The 17886-nt window shown below is 44.5% G+C and overlaps 1 protein-coding gene across 18 annotated transcripts in view; it reads right to left on the bottom strand.

Annotated features, from left to right (window-relative positions):
* The window catches only part of LOC110071056 (uncharacterized), a 157237-nt gene that overhangs the window by 20425 nt on the left and 118926 nt on the right, over positions 1-17886 (bottom strand). For 13 of the 18 annotated variants that reach the window (XM_078387607.1, XM_078387598.1, XM_078387596.1 and 10 more), the window contains one exon: positions 9605-9692. The gene's annotated coding sequence lies outside the window, so the exon portion shown is untranslated. Of the gene's footprint in view, positions 1-9604; positions 9693-10445; positions 10702-11941; positions 12814-13060; positions 13594-17886 lie in introns of those variants that run through there. The other 5 variants (XM_078387603.1, XM_078387605.1, XM_078387606.1 and 2 more) reach the window with 5 other exon arrangements.

Below are 17886 nucleotides of genomic sequence, written 5' to 3' on the forward strand. Positions count from 1 at the left end.
TGTAAGAAGCAACCTATATAGGCCGAGTAGTGCTAAGGCAAACAATGTCTATGAGAATGTAAAACCTCATAACAAATGCATACATTTGTGGCATTTAAGGTTGGGACATGCAAATTATAAGGCATTACGTAAAACAATTGAGAATTCAACTGGAGTGAATTTAAGGCCATATGAGAAATACATTAATTGCCAAGCCTGTCAAGAAGCAAAAAGTAAATGTACTCCTGTAAAGAAACATAGTAACATAAAAGTTGGCAACATTCTAGATTTAGTGTCAATAGATGTAATAGGCCCAAAAAAGAGCATCTTTGGGAGGAGCAAAGTACATTCTCTCAATTCAAGACCAAAAGTCTAGGCTTGGATTCTGTTATTTAATGAAAGACAAAGGGTCAACATACATAGAATTTGAGAAATGGTTGAAATTTGTTGAGAGAAAAACAGGCAAGAAAGTGAAGCAGATTCAGACTGATAATGGTACTAAATTCACAAAAGCAAAATTCCAGACAATACTGAAAAAGCATGGAATAAGTCATAGAAAATGTGCACCTTACACTCCTACGCAGAATGCATTTATAGAGAGAAGGGGCCGGCCAAACACTCCAAAATATGGCAGAGGCAATGATAAGAGGAAGTAAACTTCCAGACCATTACTGGGGTCAGGCTATTCTATGTGCTAATTTCTATTTAAACATACTTTGGCATAGTGGCATTAACAATATACCTTACACTATCTGGACAGGAAGAAAGCCAAATTTAAAGTTCCTGCATGTGTTTGGGTCACCTGCATGGGTACATATACCTAAGGAGACCAGAAGAAAGGGTGAGAGGAAGGCAAAACTAATGTATTTTTTGGGTTAGCAGCAGAACAGGAAAGCATATAGGTTTGCTCTACCCAAAACTAATAAAGTTGTCATTAGCAGTAGTGCAACATTTAATGAGCATGCCTACTGGGATAAAATAAGTTTGCCACCTGAAACCATCATCCACACACCTGATATGCAGGAGAGTGAGGAAAGTGAGGAGGAGAGCTCACAGCCAGAACAGGGAATAAAGAAATAGAACCTGTTGAACAACAGCCAGATAGTGAAGCACCATCTACATCAGTGCAAAGGGAAACTCCTGAGGAGGAGAGAGTGATACCTAGGAGATCTGCAAGGGAGCACAGACCACCTGAGAGGTACCACTCAGAAACATTTCACTGTGTGAATGTAGAGGAGCCTGAGAAATATAAAGACATATGTAAGTTGCCTAAGTCTGAGCAGGAAAAGTGGAACAAAGCACTAGAGAAGGAGCTAAATTCTCTAAAAGAACCCAAAGTTTATGAGGAAGTGTTGCAGCCCGCTGATGCTAAAGTTGTAGGATGCCGGTGGGTATTTAAAAAGAAAATCGATGCAGATGGCAACTTGAGGTACAGGGCAAGACTTGTTGCAAAGGGTTACTCGCAAACAAGCAGTGATTATGACCAGGTGTTCGCACCAGCCCTGAGGCCAGAAACCTTGAGGTTTGTGCTAGCTTAGGCAGCAAAGCACAATCTAGTTTCGAGGCACGTTGACATTGAGACTGCTTATCTCAATGCCGAACTTCAGCACACTATTTACATGGAGTTGCCTCCAAACAGCAAACAAAGGTAAATGTTGGTTACTTAAGAAAAGTCTGTACGGGTTGAGACAAAGTGGCTATGAGTGGAACAAACATTTAACCAGGACACTCCTAAGTAATGGATTTACTCAAGGCAAGGCTGATCCATGTCTATTCACAAAAGGAGAAGAGAAAGCTATAATCTTAGTATTTGTTGATGACCTGGCAATATTTACAAGGGATGAAAAATCTGCAAATGAAATAGTTAAAATGTTGAAAAGGAACTACAAACTAAGGGACTTGGGTGAAATAAAGAACTACTTAGGAGTTGAAATAAAGAGACATAAAAAAGGATTTAAAGTAGCCCAGAGAAGTAAAATACTGAAGTTGTTGAAGCAGTATAAAATGGAAGAATGCAAGGGTGCTATAATTCCTATGAATGTGGAATTTCAGAAGGAAAATGTTACAGGTCCTGATTGTGACATTGAAATGTACAGATCTTTAATAGGTAGTCTGTTGTATTTAAGCAGATGGTCAAGACCTGATATTTCAATTGCGGTGAATTTGTTAGCCAGGAATGTAAGCAAGCCAACTGACAGGCACTGGCAAGCTGCTAAAAGGGTGCTAAGGTATTTAAAGGAAACCCAAAACAAAGAGTTAAATTTGGAACCCAAGGGAGAACTAAGAATTACAGCTTATGCAGATGCTAATTATGGCAATGACGTTGTGACAAGGAGGTCCACGTCAGGTATTACTGTGCATTTGGGTGGAAGCATTGTAAACTGGAAGACAGCAAGACAGAAATTCATATCACTGTCATCAGCTGAGTCAGAGTATGCAGCACTGTCAGAACTATGCACAGATCTTATATTTTACAAGCAACTAGCCCCGGATATTGGAATGGATTTAAAAGAACCAATATCCGTAAGTGAAGATAACCAGGCCGTAATTCATATGGTAAATTCACCAAATGTAAAGAATAGATCTAAACACACAGACATTCGATACCAAAATGTAAAAGAGAGTGTAGAAAATGGTCTGATAAAACTAATTTATTGTGAAACAGAGAAGAACGTAGCAGACTGTTTAACAAAGGTGCTAGGACCAAATAAACATGAAAGAGCATGTACAATGTTGGGAAAGGAGTGAAATGAAAATGCGTGAAATGTTCTGTAATGTGTAATGTAAAACAATTTAAAAGTGTATATATATGTAAGAAAACTCCATTTAACAATTTGGAGGAGATTGACAGGGTTTGGGCTAAACCTGGAAATTGTTAAATGCAGTTTGAAACCAAGACATGTTTGTAAGGACCAGCACTGTAAAGAAAAGCTACACAAGAGTTTCTACAGCTGTGTGCACAATCCCAGGATTGGCTATCCCTGGGATATAGCTGGGAGACCAAGCAGACACAATTTTGTGGGTTGTGAGTGTTGCTGTGGTCGTGGAAGTGCTGTAATCTTGGAGCTGTGCCTGAGAATCCTGTGGAAGCCGTATCTACGTGCTTGGGTGAAGTGGAACTCTGGCAAACCGGATTGACTGCATGGTATATGACTATTGACTATTTACTGGACTCTGATACTGATTTACACTCTGTAACTCTGTGGAACTGCCGTGTATGACTACTGGAACTGGAACAAGGACTAAGCTGTATATACCTGTAAATATCCTGTAAATAATACAAGTATTCAGCTATCAAGACTGCTTGGTGCTTGTATCTGCACATCACTGGGAAGCTCTGCTGGTTATCACCACCTGGGGTAACCCTGGTAATTCCGCTATCTCTCTCAGGCAGCCAATGCAATGCGGCCAGGGTGGGTGAGATATGTTGGTATTTTTTCACTCCACTGAGAAGTCTGGATACTGTATTCTGCACCACCTGGAGTTTCCGCAGCAGCCTCAAAGGCAGCCCCACGTAGAGCGCATTACAGTGGCCTAATCTTGAGATTACGAGCTCATGCACCAAGGTCGTGAGCGCCCCGACATCAAGGTTGGACCGCAGCTGGGCTATCCGCCTAAGGTGAAAAAAGGTGGAACGGACCACCGACGCCACCTGTGTTTCCATAGTGAGTGCTAGGTTCAGATGGATCCTCAAGCTGCGGACCCCATCCTTAGCGGGAGGAGTCACCCCCCCCAAAAGGGACTTTCCCAAGCCCCCAACTGTGGAGGTGCCCACCCTCAGTACCTCTGTCTTGTCTGAGTTCAGCCTCAGCCCGTTCTCCTGTATCCATTGCAGTACAGTCCCCAGGCATCGCTGGTGGAAAAGAGATGTAGAGCTGAGTGTCATCAGCATACTGATGACACAGGGCTCCACACCCCCTGATGACCCCACCCAGCGGCCTCATATAGATGTTGACCCCGGGGTACGCTGTGTATTTGACTCTGGACTCTGACCTTGGACTGCGTTCTGTTAGTTGGTTTATAGACATTGGCTTCGCATTCTTGGTATTCCTGACCCTGGACTGGTTTATCGGACTTCGGCTGTTGTAACCCCCAGGAACGTGACAGATTGCTTCCACAGCCACACTTTTCCCAACATGGAGGGAAAAGCAAGCGATGACTCAGGTCCGCTGAATGCTGTGCTTGCTCAAGTGCAGTTTCTTACCCAGACAGTCGGACAGCTTCAACAGCAACAAATACAATTACAAGCCGATGCTGCTTCTCAGGCTAAGTGTCCTGTGCTTCCTCCTGAGAAATTTGAAGGAAGTGTGGAGGAGTTCCCAGCATTCTTGGCACAGTGCAAGCTGTATTTTGAGCTGCGTGCCAGAGACTTTCCCACAGACAAAACCAAGGTAGGCTTTATAATTAGTTTACTCAAGGGACAGGCAGTTAAATGGGCTACTCCTCTACTCCTTGATCCTTCACCCCTGTTAACTAACTACCAGGGTTTTCTGGAGATTCGCGAGCCCCCTACACTGGGCATCTTTAAAACCCAATTAAAAACATGGTTGTTCATCCAGGCCTTCCCTCCAGCAAACTCCTGACTTTTTCCTTACTTTTTTTTCTATTCTTCATTTTATTATAGTTCCTTTGTATTATTATGTATTTGATAGTGTTTTTATTGTCCGATTTTATATTGGAAGCCGCCTAGAGTGGACCATTGGTCCAGATACGCGGGATAAATAAATAAATAAATAAATAAATAAATAAATAAATAAATAAATAAATAAATAAAGTAAGAAATGTAAAATGTAATACACTGTTCCAGTTATGTATAAATACAAATAAGTAATTGCAAATGTAATTGTACTTTAAATGAAAGAAGGATAAGCAATGGAAAAGTGTAATAACAAAGAAATGGAAAGTGTTGATTGCAAAAGTTAATTGATTGAGGGTAACGCTGTTGAGTAAGTATTAATGTGAATTAAAACTGGGTAATGTTATTATAAGTTGGGTAAATATTAAACTGCTTCTACGTTGTTCATGGAGCAAACCATTATAGGTTTACTCCATAGAACAAACTTGCTAAGGGGGGAGGTACGTAGCGAATCCAAAAAGGTGATGTCATTCCTGCCTGTCCATCACAGCAGCTAAGAGGGAGGAGCCAAGGATAGAGCAGGAGGGGCGGAGCTAGAGTGACAGTTAGAGAGTTGTAGAGACAGTTGGAGTCAGAAAGAGGTAGTTAGAGTCAGGGACCAGAAAATGTATAGAGAGTGTTAGGGTTTAGGAAGAGATTAAAAGGGGGTTAAGAAAGGAAATTGAACAGTTTACAACATATGGAACAAGCAGGAATGAACGTATAAGCATAACATGCAAAATACTGATTTAAAACATACAATAGTTCTGAATACCAGTGATTGAATACATGATCTAATATACATGAACACCTGAACCAACTCATATTTGATTCTTCTTATGATTTGTTCAATAATAAAAGAATATTTAATCAAAACCCCTGAGTCCTAAGTCATATGACCCTTTGGGGTGGCAGCTCCTGTGTGGGACTTGAATTGGTATTAGGATAATACCTGGTGGTAGCGGAAAAGGGCGAGTTTACCTGTGTGGAGCCCAAAGGAATAGGGGCCACAAAGGGGGATCACCACAGTTGTAGACGGGGGAAGCAGAGGGAGAGAGGGACCATAGTGAGACCTCTAGGGACCTTCAGCCATCATCCCACCCATTAACAAGCAGCTCCTCAGCTGCTGGAATTGGAAGTCTCTGTACTGAAGGGCGCCAATCTTGACAAGAGGGAAAACACACCCTCAAGGAGACCCCCTTCTTTAGTTGATGGGCCTGTACACAGTCACATTGAGGATACTCCTCATGGGGAGGGAATTAGGGGTTTCTGGTAGTGGGCAATTCGATCATCAAGAAAACAGAGCGAGGGGTCTGAGACGGTTGTGAGGACCGCACAGTGACTACCCTGCCTGGTGCAAAGATTGTGGACATTAGTCTCATCTTGAGAGACTTGTAAAGAGTGCTGCGGACAAAGTAGCACTGGTGGTGCATATCAGCACCAAAGAGATGGCGGTCCTGGAGGCCATGTTTCAGTTGTTAATTCAGAGAAGCTATAGGCAATGCCCTACAGGGACACCAAGACGGACCGGTCATAGTGGAGAATTCTGACTAAACGTGATCCACGTGGAGCAGGAATTGGCAAGCCACTCCAATATCTTTGTCAAGAAAACTCCATGAACAGAAACAAAAGGCTAAAAGATATGATGTTGGAAGATGAGCCCCTTAGGTTGTAAAGTGTCCAACATGTTACTGAGGAAGAGTGGAGGACAAGTACGAATAGCTCCAGAAATAATGAAGTGGTTGGGCCAAAGCCGAAAGGACGCTCAGCTGTGGACATGCCTGGAAGTGAAAGGAAAGTCCAATGCTGAAAATAAAATACTTCATAGGAACCTGGAATGTAAGATCTATGAACCTCGGTAAGCTGGAGGTGGTCAAACAGGAGATGGCAAAAATAAACACTGATATCCTGGGTGTCAGTAAATGAAAATGGACGGGAATGGGTGAATTCAGTTCAGAAGATTATAATATCTACTATTGTGGGCAAGAATCCCATAGAAGAAATGGAGTAGCCCTCATAGTTAAAAAAAGAGTGGGAAAAGCTGTACTGGGATACAATTTCAAAAATGACAGAAGGATTGCAATACAAATCCAAGGAAGACCTTTCAACATCACAGTAATTGATGTTTATGCACCAACCACCAATACTGAAGAAGCAGAAATTGACCAGTTCTATGAAGACTTACAACACGTTCGAGAACTGAGACCAAAGAAAGATGTTCTTCTCATTCTAGGGGATTGAAAGGGTAAAGTAGGGAGTCAAGAGATAAAAGGAACAACAGGTAAGTTTGGCCTTGGAGTTCAAAACAAAGCAGGCCAAAGGCTAATAGAGTTTTGTCAAGAGAACAAGCCAGTCATCACAAACACTCTTTTACAACATAAGAGGAGACTCTACACATGGACCTCATCAGATGGGCAATATCGAAATCAGATTGACTATGTTCTCAGATCACAGATTGATCTGTGTCTCTGATCATCAGCTTCTTATAGCAAAATTCAAGCTGAAACTGAAGAAAGTAGGAAAAACCACTGGGCTAGTCAGGTATGATCTAAACCAAAGTCTTTATGAGTACACAGCGGAAGTGAAGAATGTAAGAATGTAAGGAACTAGATTGGGTGGACAGATTGCCTGAAGAACTAGGAATGGAGGCTCAAAACATTGTACAGGAGGCAGCAACAAAAACCATCCCAAAGAAAAGGAAAAGCAAGAAAGCAAAGTGGCTGTCCAACAAGGCCTGACAAATAGCAGAGAAGATAAGGGAAAGAAAATGCAAGGGAGATAGGGAAAGTTACAGAAAATGGAATGCAGACTTCCAAAGAATAGCAAGGAGAGACAAGAGGGGCTTCTTAAACGAACAGTGCAAAGAGGATAAGAATAGAAAGGGAAAAACCAGAGATCTGTTCAACAAAATAGGATATATTAAAGGAAACTTTTGGGCAAAGATGGACATGATAAAGGACAAAAATGGGTGGGACCTAACAGAAGTGGGAGACATCAAGAAGAGGTGGCAAGAATACACAGAGGAATTATATCAGAAAGAATTGATATCCCGGACGACCCAGACAATGTAGTTGCTGACCTTGAGCCAGACAACCTGGAGAGTGAAGTCAAGTGGGCCTTAGAAAGCCTGGCTAACAACAAGGCCAGTGGAGGTGATGGCATTCCAGCTGAACTATTTAAAATCTGAAATGATGACTCTGTTAACTCGAGTGGTCCAGTGGTCCAGATAAGCAGGGTATAAATAAATAAATAAATAAATAAATAAATAAATAAATAAATAAATAAATAAATAAATAAATAAATAAATAAATAAATAAATAAATGGGAAAGATATGGAGGCTGTGACAAAGTTTACTTTCTTGGTCTCCATGATCACTGCAGACAGTGACAGGAGCGACAAAATTAAAAGACGCCTGCTTCTTGGGAGGAAAGCGATGACAAATCTTGACAGCATCTTAAAAAGCAGAGACATCACCTTGCCAACAAAGGTCCACATAGTTAAAGCTATGGTTTTTCCATTAGCGATGTATGGAAGTGAGAGCTGGACCATAAAGAAATCTGCCAAAGAATTGATGCTTTTGAATTGTGGTGTTGGAGGAGGCTCTTGAGGGTCACCTGGACTGCAAGGAGAACAAACCGCCCATTCTAAAGGAAATCACCCCTGAGTGCTCACTGGAAGGACAGATCCTGAAGCTGAGGCTCCAATACTTTGGCCATCTCATGAGAACAGAAATCTCCCAGGAAAAGACTCTGATGTTGATAAAGAGTGAAAGCAGGAGGAGAAAGGGACGGCAGAGGACGAGATGGATGGACAGTGTCAATGAAGCAACCAACATAAATTTGACCAAAATCTGGGAGGCAATGGAATACAGGAGGGCCCTTCACTCCCAGGTTTGTACAAGAGGGATGGGCTTCACTTGAATGAATGAATACGGAACCAGAATGGTGGCACATAACATTGAAAAAGGGGCAGAACAGCTTTTAAACAGATTCCGTGAGAAAAGTCGACAGGAGACAATCGGTGTTCATTTCGGGACTCCTCCTCCCTGTGGAATGAGGGTGGAGAGGGCAGAGAACTACAAAATGATGATAGTTTAGCAATTAGGACTGGGAGTGTGATGGGATGGGATTGTTGGTCCACTGGAGGGAGAAGCAAACAAGCAGCCCTTCTTGCCCGAAGCGTCCAAAGAAAGATGGGAGAGCTGGAAGATTTGGAGGGTAGATATAAGATTGATATAGTGGCCATAACAGAGACCTGATGGGACTCGGAGAACCAGAGGGATGCCGCAATCCCAGACCACAAACTCTACAGGAGGGATGGGGAAGTGCGTGTTGGAGGTGTAGGTGGGACAGTCGCCCCAACCCCTTGGGTAACAGACCTTTTCAGATAACAGACACGAGACCACGTTTCCTTCGACCGAGTTTCCTGGTTTTATAAAACAGGCTGCACCAATATCGATCCACCGTCGTGGGGGTTCCCAGCCAATTGGAGACTCTTGGGCTAAGGATAGGAACTCTTTCCTTCCGCAGAAGCCTATTCTCCCTTCGTCACGGTCGCTCCCTTTGGGAACAGACCAGGTCCCCCCTCCTTGCAAGACCAGATCGAGCCCCGCCCCGGTCGAGTGCCTTGTCACAGTCCAGACCAACATTGATTTGGTCTGTGGGTCAACTCAGGTCTATAATGGGTTGACGAGGATCATGAAGGAAGAGACAGTCAAAGTTTTGATATTGTAATGCAGATAGAACTTATTAAGAAAAAAAAAGGGGAAATGCAGAGCTACGGCAGGGTTTGGAGTGAGCAGGATTAAAAGCTAAATAAGATGCAAAGAAAATCATACCATCAAATAGGAACACTCTGCACATCTTCAAAGAGGAAGTATGGTGTCGTAGAGGATGTACCAGATTGGAAACCAGGAGATCTGGATTCAAATCCCTGCTGGGCCAGGGAAACCGAGGGGAGAGAGTCTGTGTGGCAAGACTACTTAAGCCACCTCTTGAAATCTCACTTACCTTGCAAACGGTGGAGGGATCCGGGGTTTGGTTTTTTCTTTTTGGTGCCAAAAACAGCAAAGACAACTCAGCTCAGTCTCACCCCTTCCTAGGAGAAAAGAGAAATAGAAAAGATCAACCTGGAAGCTTCATGGATAAAGCAAATCAAAAATGTTTTCTTGCCGGATGTGCCTTTGTCATCTTGCTGTTGAACGGGGTCACATTCCCATCTCTCTCTCTCTTCTTCAGGCAGCTGAACAACAGGAACAGAAAGGGAGCAAACAAATAAACCAAAGAAAGAAAGAAAGAAAGAAAGAAAGAAAGAAAGAAAGAAAGAAAGAAAGAAAGAAAGAAAGAAAGAAAGAAAGAAACCACAGGAAGGAAGGAAGGAAGGAAGGAAGGAAGGAAGGAAGGAAGGAAGGAAGGAAGGAAGGAAGGAAGGAAGGAAGGAAGGAAGGAAGGAAGGAAGGAAGGAGGGAGGGAGGGAGGGCGGAAGGAAGGAAGGCAGGAAGGAGGGAGGAAGGAAGGAAGGAAGGAGGGAGGGGGGAAAGGAAGGAGCATCTATTGCTGGGCCTTGAGATAGAAGCTTCCCCCCTGTCCCAGTGAGGAGGGGGCAACAGCAGGGAACCAGAGAGCAACAGGACCTGCGATGAAAGCACCAGCAAACAACAGTGTATATTCCCCACTATTTATTTAAAATATTTTTACCCCACCTTTTCCTTTAAAAGGGCCCAAGGCAGCTCATGTGAAATTTTAAAACACAAAATCAACATTTAGAAAACACCAGAGCCTGCGTGATGTAGTGGATTGACCGTTGAACCAGGCCCTCTGTTCTCATGGGAGCATTTGTTATTTTTCTCACCTCAAGGATCCCAACCTAGGGGGCGTCTCCAAAGGGGCTCCTCGGCCTCCGTGCCCTCCGTGCCAAGGCCCCTGTGTTTTGGGGGGTTTGCCAACCCAAGGTGGGCAGAGTTCAGCTTTCAGGACTTTTCTGGCGTGTTGTCTTCCAACTCCCAGCCTCGCTTAGGCTTCGTTTTTCCTTTGAGCTCACTTCCAACCTCACAGGAGCTGGGAAAGGTGGCAACCGAGGGAGGGGTTCTTGGTGGGAGCTGCCCCTGCTGTAAAAGAAAGCATTTCACGACCACTTTGTCTGGAACGGACCCTTCAGAGCCCTTCACTCCGCAAAAGACCTGCCTGGAGAGGGAATGCCCCAGAAGGAGAGGCCGGGTTGCCTTCATCTCCTTCTTTCCTCCTGCCTCCATGTGGAAGGACTGGATCTCCTGAGGCCTCTTTCCAAAGCCCCCTTTACTCCACCCCATGGAGGGCCATGAATTGGAGGCACGAGGGAGAATCCCTAGGAAGGAGGAGCGAGGGGCAGGTCTTTTGCACAGACAATGACCCTGAATTGTCCCTTCAGGACCTAAAGACCAGAACAGTTTTTTTTCCTTGCGGGAAGAACAAATTTCAAGAGGAGACCCTTCCTGGGGAGATCTCCCTTTCGGCCTCCACTACCAAACATCCCAGGGAGGAAAATCCACCACCTTCTTTTTCCTGCCTGCCTTTTGGTAAAAGTTCAGACGCAACACAAGGAAACTCAAGGGAGAGGAGTCGTCCTGCAGTTGATCCTCAGCTCAGGATCTCGTCTTGAGATGGATTAGGATTAGCACTCCTCTCTGCTAGTTAAGCCTGTGTGTGTGTGTGTGTGTGTGTGTGTGTGTGTGTGTGTGTGTGTGTGTGTGTGTGTGTGTGTGTGTGTGTGTGTGTGTGTGTGTGTGTGTGTGTGTGTGTTTGTGATTGTGTGAAGGGCAGGAAGGCTCGAAAATAAAATGGCCGAGTGCGGAGCTTCTCCGGGCTGCCCAAGTTCTCCGTCACCAAAGTCTGTTCACAGATAAGGGAAGAGAGAAAACTTCCATGTTTTTCAATGACGAAAGACTTAGTGACTAGGTCACCAATCATCTTTCCTGTTTCACAGCAGCACAACATTGTGTTTTATGCAGTCTTTTACACACTTAACTTTGTGATACACAACAAACTGTCAATTACATTTCTATACAGCTCTGGTTGTTCAAAGGGTTTACTTTCTTCACTCCTTTGAAAATCACAAACCTTTGGAGACTTTACAGGTTTACTTTCTAACATCCCATATTATTCTAGCAGTTGTTCAATTTTGCTTTTCTGTATATGAGAGAAAAATTACCATCAGGATCCCTTTTGATTTCCGTCCCTAAAAACTGAATTACATTCCCCAAACCTTTTACTTCAAAGTATTTTTCTATGTGTTTTTCAAGTTCTTCGCTTCGCTTTTCAGTTTTACATATGAGAAGAATCTCACCTACATAAATTACACAAAATACAAACCTTTGGCCATTTTGTTTTATAGATCGACATGAATCAGCGACGGCTTGTTTGAATCCTTATATTTTTCAAGTCTGATCAACCTTTGCATTCCAACATCCAAGATGTTGGATGGTTAAAACAAACCATAGATAGATTTAGTTAGTTTACACCCTAGGTTTGGATTTTCTATGAAACCAGCAGGTTGTTCCATATATAATGTTTCTTCTAAATCTCCATATAGAAAAGCAGTTTTAATATCATAATGTAAAACATGTAATCCATTTATTGCAGCTCATTTAATCAATAATCTAATTTCTTCATGCTTTACTACTGGGGCAGACACTGCATGATTATCTTTGCCATATTTTTGATTCTATCCTTTGGCTACTAACCTTGCCCTATATCTTGGAATATCGCCTGAACCATTTCTTTTGATTTTATAAACCCGTTTACAACCTATTGCTTTTCTGTCTGGTGGCAGTGTGGTTAAAGTGGATTTTTTTTCATGCTTTCTATTTCCTGGTGCATTCCTTTCTGCCAATTTCTAGCAATGTTTGGTGCTACTTTAGCTATATCTGTATAAGTTCCTGGTTCTCGTTTTATAAGGGAGGGAGGGGGGTTGTCCTACATCATTACAGGGAGGCAGTGGGGGGGGGAGATGGGAGGCAAGTTACTTTCTCTCCCGTTCCTGTTTCCATCCACCGGATGCTCCTGGCAGGATTCAAGGGAAGGCAAGGGCTCCTTAACACCCCCCCCCCCCGACACACACACGCGCGCGCGCACACAAACACACAAACACACACGGGCACTTGATGAAGCCCTAGAGAGCCTTGTAGGGGGGGTTTGGTCTCCCTGCTCCTGTGGGGGGAGGAAATCTGGGCCGCAGAGATCCTCTCTCCCCCTCTGAATCCCCCTCCCCTGCCCCCTCCCTCCCGAGGAGACCCAGAGGAAAAAACTGCCTTGCACGAAGGTCGAGCAAGAGAAAACACAACGGGGCACCATCAGAAATGCCGGGAGAATCACCCCCCCTCCCCTGAGACTGGTGGGGATCCGGATATAATCTCCCTCCCGTGCAAATCTCTGCCCCCCAACCTCACCCCCACCTCACCCCCCTCCAATCTGCCCCCCTCCAGCGCCCACCTCCTTCCGGGTCCCGATCCGGGAGGCGCCCCAAAAGCCCCGCTTCTCTCCTCCAGGCGCCTTTCTTGGGCCGAAGGGAAAGAGGCAGGCGCAGCGATCCCCGCTTCTTCCGGCTCCCGTTCAAAGGGCGTCCAGGGGAGGGGCTCTTCCTTCGCCTTCGTAGCTCTAGGTTCCTCCCCTTCCCCTCCTTCAATGAATGGGGGGGAGAGGAGAGAAGAGAAATGACATCACATCAGCTTCTTCTTCCATCATCTGCCTGCACAGCAGGACTCTTCACTTTGCCCTCATTCATTCCATCTGCTCTATTTGGCCTTTATTACCACACATTTCTCTCTTTTTCCTTAATAGGATTCCAACTGCAATACAAGATCAAAGCCTCGACTGCCTCTTCCTTCAAGGGTCCTCCTCGGCCCAGCGCAGACCAGTTTGGCGAAGGAAATATTGGGGGGGGGGGCCTTGATCGGGCCTTCGATCCTGGCCGCTGGACTTCTTCTCCACTGAAACAGGAGAACGTCCAGAGGCCAGGACTCACCTGCCCGAGAAGATCAACTTTCCCCACTTCTAGGGGAACAAAACCCTCAGAGAAGACAGAGTTCCCCTCAGCAAAGTCTGTCAGAGGCACCAAAGTTACAAATGTGTTTATTCTTTATATGCATCTCTATACTGCTAACTTGGTGCTTAGCACTCCTCTCAGTGTTTTACTGCAGCATAATATATAAGGGTCATCTAAACACACAACGTGAAACATTCAAATTTGTTTTCCATTTTTTTTAAATTCTGTCTCTAAAAGTAGTTCATATTCTTTCTAGCTCTGCTTTGAGAAATGCAGATCTTTCTAAGACATCTAAGGAATGGCATCAAAAGAGTAAAATTCTAATAGACTTTTTACTTAAAATTAAAAACGTTAATAGCTCACAAACCCAGCAAGCTCAATCACTAGGAAAGCTGGTGGGGGACAGAGTGATTCCCCCCCCTTCTCAATGAATGCTCTCTATCTTGCTTGGTTGCTGATTATGCTGATTCCAAGATGTGGCATTTTTCTTACCCCCACAGATCAGGTTGGCTGCTTTCCTCTTCTCTTTCCTCCCTACCTTTATTTATCCCCTTTCTCCTCCTCGGACAGAATCATGAACTCTCTTCTCTAACCTTTATACTTGGTCTCACACCCTTTTTCCAGACACACGCCTCCCCAGTGTACATGTGGGACATAAACTACAGGGTAAGTTTACATAATGAAGAATTACAAGAATAATTATGTTTAATTACTGATGTTTAACAATTATTATACTTTAGGGCAAACAGTTTTTATCCTCTTCTGCCATTACAAAATTGTTTATTTGGGCCAAATGCAACATGAAATATTCCAGAGTTGTTACACTTGCTCAAGGAATTGTGGAAATCCTCATTCTAGGCAAGGCTAAATATCCCTTACAGATCATTCACAGCACTCAGTAACTACCATTTCCTAATATTGTTTAAGGGGGAAATCTGTCATGCTTTATAATAGTTTCCTGTTTTAAAACTGGAATACATTTGTAATGTATGGATGTGTCTTCAAAGTAGAGAAGAAAGCTAAGCTTGGGGGGCTTTTAATGTCTTGTTTGTCAGTTGGTGGGTTGGGACTCAATACAGTGGTGCCTCGCACAATGAGTGCAGCATAGAATGACGAATCCGCACAATGGGGCCGTTCTAGCGATCGCAAATGTGATCGCACACCGACGGCCCCTATGGCTCAAAATCACAGAGAGAAGGTCAGTAAGTGGTTTGCTTACCGACCGTTGCTTTGCGACCCGCCGATCAGCTGTTCGGCGAGTCCAAAATGGCCACCGGAAGCCCCAAAATGGCTGCGCGCAGCGAGGGGAGGGCGCGAAAATTTCTGCCGGCCATCGGAGAAGCATCGCTGTACGGTAAGTAAAGCTGCTATTGGAACGCATTAAACACTGTTTAATGAATTCCAATGGCTTTTTCCTTCCCGCACAGCGATGCTTTCACACAGCGAGGGTTAATCTGGAACGGATTAACCTCGCTGTGCGAGGCACCACAGTACGAGGTAAAAGGGTCACAACAGCATCTCTACCATCATGTGGATCAGTGGTTCCCAGTCTTGGGTAGCTCCGGTGTTCTTGGACTGTGACTCCCAGAAACCCTAGTCAGCACTGCTAGTTGTGAAGCTTTGTGGGAGTTGCAGTCCAAGAACACCTGGGTTACCCATGGTTGGAAACCAATGATGTAGATATATGCTAAACAATGAAGAACTGAATCTGCAATGGCATGCTTGGGGCGAAGGCAGCTCCTTCAGTCCGACCTAAGCCTGGCTCTGCTGTTAGATGAAGCGATGCAACCCGGATGTATAGCAGATGCTGGAAGACAGCAATGGCAGTAATTGGCTGCTCTTCCTAAGCCTTATAGTTGAAAAAGGATGCTGTGTGTGCCAGGCCTGTTTGTTCTCCTAAACAGGGCTGCTGCTGTCAGGGGTGATGGAAAATGCTATCTGATGGCCAGCATTTAACTGACAGTCCAGTCATCTCCCGGATGGAGACGAGGGTAGGAACGTAGCTCATTTCAAGGCAAATCAAACCTTTGCTGCTCCATCCAACCCTCTCTTTGAAGGATGTCCAATCCCCTGCCCCCATCTCCATCCCAGATTCCCCCCCCTTGTGACCTCTGTTTCCAGCAGCAGTTCTTCAAGAAACTGTGCAAAGGTTTCTTTCAAGAGAAAAAGTACTTCACAATCACCAATCAATCATCTGTTGAAACCCTGTGAAGTTAAAAACTTCACCTGTGTTGATAGAATGGGGATCCCTATTAATTGGCGAGTGACTTGTGGGTCCTGAGGGAGCCCAGAGGTGCTGGGAGCTTTCAGGGGCCCAGAGAAGGTGAGAGTTCCTGCCTGTCAAGACCAGGAGAGGAAAGAGGATGGCTAGAGACAGAAGGAAACTAACTTAGAGTTCAACGCTGCAATCTAACTCAGCAGCAATGGGAGGATTTCCTCTAGTAAAGTTAAATGGTAAGAACTACATGTCATGGTTCTTAAAAATGGAGGTGTTTTTGAAAAGAGAGAAAACCTGGACTGTAGTTGAAACTCCCCCTGATGACCTTGATGAAGAAGATAATGAGTTAATTTAGAGAGTGTCATCTCATATTATTTTGTCCTTGGTGGACGGTTAGTTAATTCATTTCTGTGGACTGAACTCAGCAGATGATTGTTGGCAGGCTCTGAAAAAGGTTTATGTCAGAGAGATGGCTGCCAGTAAAGTTCACCTAACTCTATTTGGGAACAAAACAGACCCACACAATGGCTGGGGGTTAGTCTAGGAACACAGAGCAAGAAAACACCAGCATATCTCTCCTATTCTGGCCATGCTGCACTGGCTGCCCATCTGTTTTTGCATCAACTTCAAAGTTTTAATGCTTACTTATAAGGCCCTAAACAGTTTAGGACCTCGATACTTGGCAGAACGCCTGCTCCCACCAAGATTTACCTGGATCACCCGCGCGAGCCAGGAGGTGAGGTTGAGGAGCCTGACGCCGAGGGCGGCCCGAAGAGAAAAGACACAAAACAGGGCCTTCTCGGCAGTGGCTCCTCGCCTTTGGAATAACCGCCCACCGGCGATTCGCCGGGCCCCTATGCTGGGCACATTTAAAAACCAACCAAAAACATGGATGTACATCCAGGCCTTCCCTCCTGTCAACACTTGATTCTTTCTTTTCTTGCTATTTATTATTTCTATATTCTATCATGTATCTTACTGTTTCTACTACAATGCTTCTGTGCTCATTTAATTTATTTGTTGTTTTAAGCCGCCCAGAGTGGTAGAATATACCAGATGGGTGGAATATAAATCAAATAAATAAATAAATAATCTATCTCCTGAGAAGCCTATACATGGGACAGGAAGCAAAGGTTAGAATTGGATATGGAGCAACTGATTGGTTCAAAATTGGGAAAGGAGTATGACAAGGCTGTATATTGTCCCCCAGCTTACTTAACGTATATGCAGAATACATCATGTGGAAGGCTGGACTGGAGGAATCTCAAGCCGGAATTAAGATTGCTGGAAGAAATATCAAAAACCTCCGATATGCAGATGATACCACTCTGATGGCAGAAAGTGAGGCGGAATTAAAGAACCTTGTAATGAGGGTGAAAGAGGAGAGTGCAAAAATTGGTCTGAAGCTCAACATAAAAAAAACTCCTGGCAAATAGAAGGGGAAGATATGGAGGCAGTGACAGATTTTACTTTTTTGGGTTCCATGATCACTGCAGATGGAGACAGCAGCTCTGAAATTGACCGCCTGGGAAGCTCCCAACGTACGGCTTTTCATCTTTGATCGCTCGTTCCCCACCCTCCCTCTCCAGGGATCAGATAGCTAACAAGCAGCTGGTCTCCCCCTCACCCTTGTATGCCTGTGTCCTTCTTGTGCAAGAAGCCAGATCATGGAGCTACTTGTGGTGGGGGCAGCAGGCAATAGCTGAAGCCAGAAGGGGGAGAGAGATGGAGCTACTTTGCAACTCCTATCTCTGCAAAGTTGCTCCATCTCTTTCCCCCTTCTGGCTTCGGCTATTGCCGTCTCTCCTCCTGCCCAACAATTAGTGCTTCTCCACCTGCACCAGAGTCAACAGTGATGGAGGACATTGTTGCCCGGCCTGTCTAATCAAAGCAGCCAGGCCTACGACAACGGAATGGGCCACTGTAATAATTAATAGGTCTTTCCTGGAGGGCATTAGGCCCATTAGGAAGAAACCAAGTTTGGCGGCGGACGAGATTGGCAACTACAGGCCCATCGCCAATGTTTCTTTCCTAAGTAAGGTGGTTGAGAGGGTG

Source organism: Pogona vitticeps, chromosome 2 (assembly GCF_051106095.1).
Source record: "Pogona vitticeps strain Pit_001003342236 chromosome 2, PviZW2.1, whole genome shotgun sequence".
NCBI classification, from domain to species: domain Eukaryota; kingdom Metazoa; phylum Chordata; class Lepidosauria; order Squamata; family Agamidae; genus Pogona; species Pogona vitticeps.